The sequence below is a fragment of the Tupaia chinensis genome, unplaced genomic scaffold (assembly GCF_000334495.1).
Source record: "Tupaia chinensis unplaced genomic scaffold, TupChi_1.0 Scaffold000239_1, whole genome shotgun sequence".
NCBI lineage: Eukaryota > Metazoa > Chordata > Mammalia > Scandentia > Tupaiidae > Tupaia > Tupaia belangeri.
The window spans coordinates 1,200,973-1,203,999 of NW_006159717.1; the positions used below are offsets into that span (position 1 = coordinate 1,200,973).

General features: G+C 42.0%; 1 protein-coding gene across 5 annotated transcripts in view; it reads right to left on the reverse strand.

Annotated features, from left to right (window-relative positions):
• The window catches only part of ZMYM1 (zinc finger MYM-type containing 1), a 40,197-nt gene that overhangs the window by 19,212 nt on the left and 17,958 nt on the right, over positions 1 to 3,027 (reverse strand). The window lies entirely within an intron of this gene.

Genomic DNA, 3,027 nt, shown 5'->3' on the forward strand with positions numbered 1-3,027 from the left:
GGTGGGGGGGGCACAGAAAAAGAAAAAAAAAACTATCAATCAATAAATAAGTAAATAAATATTAATTAAATATATTTATGAATGAATAAATAGGGGCTGGCAGGTGGCATGGTGGTTAAGGGCACTGGACTCCCACATGGCTGACCATGGCTCGAGTCCTGGACCTGGCGGCTTGCTTTCTCAATTTCCTTCTCTCTCTCTCTCTCTTCCCCACCCCTTACTCTGTCCCTCTCTAGTCACATTAAAATAAAATAAATAACATTAAATAATTCTTTAAAAATAAATGGTAAATAAAATTAAACAAAGTAATTCTTTAAAAAAAAAAAAGGCTGGGGGCTACAGGTGGTGTGGTTAGGTTGCTGGACTCCCACATGGCCGACTGTGGTTCAAGTCCTGCGCTCTCTCTCTCTCTCTCTCCCTCTCTCTCTCTCGCTGTGTGTGTGTGTGTGTGTGTGTGTGTGTGTGTGTCTGTTGAGTACATGTGTCCTATAGCAAATTAAAAAATAATGATGATATTAAATAAAATGAAGTAATTCTTTAAGAAAAAAAAAAGGCTGAGTGCCCTGGTGAGCTCATCTGATGGAGTAGGGCCAAGCTAGATTAGCAGGCAACCCAATACTTTATCCAGTATATAAAATACTATGTTGGGACCAGTATGTCGCTGGACTCCCACAGTGCCAACCAACCATGGGTTGAATCCCGGACCTGGTAAATTGAAACTCATGCCGGGTGCATGTACATACATGCCCAAGATCCTGGGAGGAGAAAGGAGAAAGATCTGCAGTGTGGCCATCCTCCCTGGAGGGTGATTTCTTGCTTTCCCTCTCACTGTATCTGTGTGTGTGTGTCTCTCTCTGTCTCCAGCAAACACACATGCCCTTAGGCAAAAAAAAAACTCTAAAAAATTAATATATAAAATACTGTGTGACAGTGACAATAAAGTAAACCCATGTTAGTAAACGCTAATCAAAAAATTAGAAGAATGTTCAAGTGTGAATCTAGAAATGGGTGGCTATTTACTTGAAAAAGTGGGCTGTTTGGTGGAATTATAATTATTTTGGCCATCTGTCCTTCATAGAGTGTATTAAATATTAGATTTCCTATATGAATTCCAAATTGACTTAATTACAAATTGACTTATTTATAAGTTGTACTACTATTTTTTTTTTTTTGGAGAGGTTTTTGCTACAGGGTGCATGCGCTTTCCAGAAAGAGACAGAAAGCGAAAAATCACCCCACAGGGAGGATGGCCATGCTACAATCCCTTCTCCTCTCGGGATCTTGGGCACACACACACACGCACCTGGCATGAGTTTAAGCCACTGGGTTCAGGACTCGAATCACATACGCCAACTGCTGGTCCCTATTTAATTTATTTTTTAAAAGAATTATTTTATTTAACTTTTATTTATTTATTCATCTTTAAATTTGACCAGAGAGGGACACAATGAGAGAGAGAGAGAAGAAAAATGAGAAAGCAAGCCACCAGGGAATTGAACTGTGGTCGGCATGTGGGAGTCCAGCACCCCCAACCACATGACACATGGTTGCCTGTCTCCCCTTTTTTAAAAAAGTGCTGTAACCATCATGCCACCTGCTGCTCCCAGTCATGAATTTTTATATAAGGAACTGTCAAAAGTTTTCTATTTCATTTTTTTCCTAAAAAAAAAAAAAATCCATGTTATAATTATTGTTTTTTAATTTGATCAGAGAGAGACAGAGAAAAGGAAAGCAAGAAAGCAAACTGCCAGATCCAGAACTTGAACTGAGCTCAGCCATTTTATTTAATAATTTGTTATAGGGCATGTGCTCTCACCGGAAAGAGAGAGGGGTAGAGAGAGAGAGAATGACTGAGAAAGTCTCTAGCTATGGGACTCAAACCACAGTCAGCCACGTGGTAGTCCCGTACCTCAATCACCATGCCACCTGCTGGACCTTAGAATTATTTATTTAATTGTATTTATTATGATTATCTTTTACTTACCTTGTTTTTAAAGAGGTTTGGGGTGTGTGTGTGTGTATATACACGCACACTTTAGGGCACATGCACTCATTGAAGAGAGAGACAGAAACAGTGAGAAGGAAAGTAAGAAATCACCCCCTGGTGGAATGGCCACACCATAATCCCTCCTCCTCCTGGGATCTTGGACAAGCACATACACATGCCCAATGTGAGTTTCAAGTCACCAGGTCTGGGACTTGAACCATGGTCGGCCATGTGGGAGTCCAACAATGTAACTACTATGCCATCTGCTGGCTCCTATTATTATCTTTTCCAATTTTTTGGGTATAGGACATGTGACCTTACCAGAGAGAGACAGAGAGGAGGGGTGGGGAGGTGAGAAACAAGTCACCAGGTCCAGGACTCGAACCATGGTCGGCCATGTAGAGTCCAACGACATACCCGCTACGCCATCTGCTGGCCCATCAATTGCTGCTTTTAAAGATGAATTTACAAGGCTAAAATTGGGTTCAAAGCATCGTATAACAAGCAAGGTATGTAGCAGTCCCAACTCACGAGATAAGACTGGAGCACTCACTGGCTCATCTACCAAAGCAGGACCGGCTTCTCTGCTCTCAGAAGCACCACTCCTCTCAGAGACAGAAGTTACTCTCACTGGATTATCTCCTTACATTGGATTCAGAAAAAGAAAGAGGCAGAGAGATAGAAAGCAAGAAATCACCCCCCAGGGGGGATGGTCACGCCGCAATCCCTTCTCCTCCATTCTCCTCTCGGGATTTTAGGAATGGACACACATGTGCCCAGTGTGAGTTTTACGTCACTAGGTCTGGGACATGAACTTCAATCAACTATGTGGAAGTCCAATGCCATAACCACCATGCCACCTACTGGTCCAATCATGAATTTTTATATAAGGAACTGTTAAAAATTTTCTATTTCATCTTTTTCTTAAAAAAAGATCCATTTGTGGGAACCAGCAGTTAGCGTAATGGCTATGTCGCTGGACTCCCACGTAGTCGACCGCAGTTCGTGTCCCGGACCCGGTGGCTTAAAACTCACGCCGG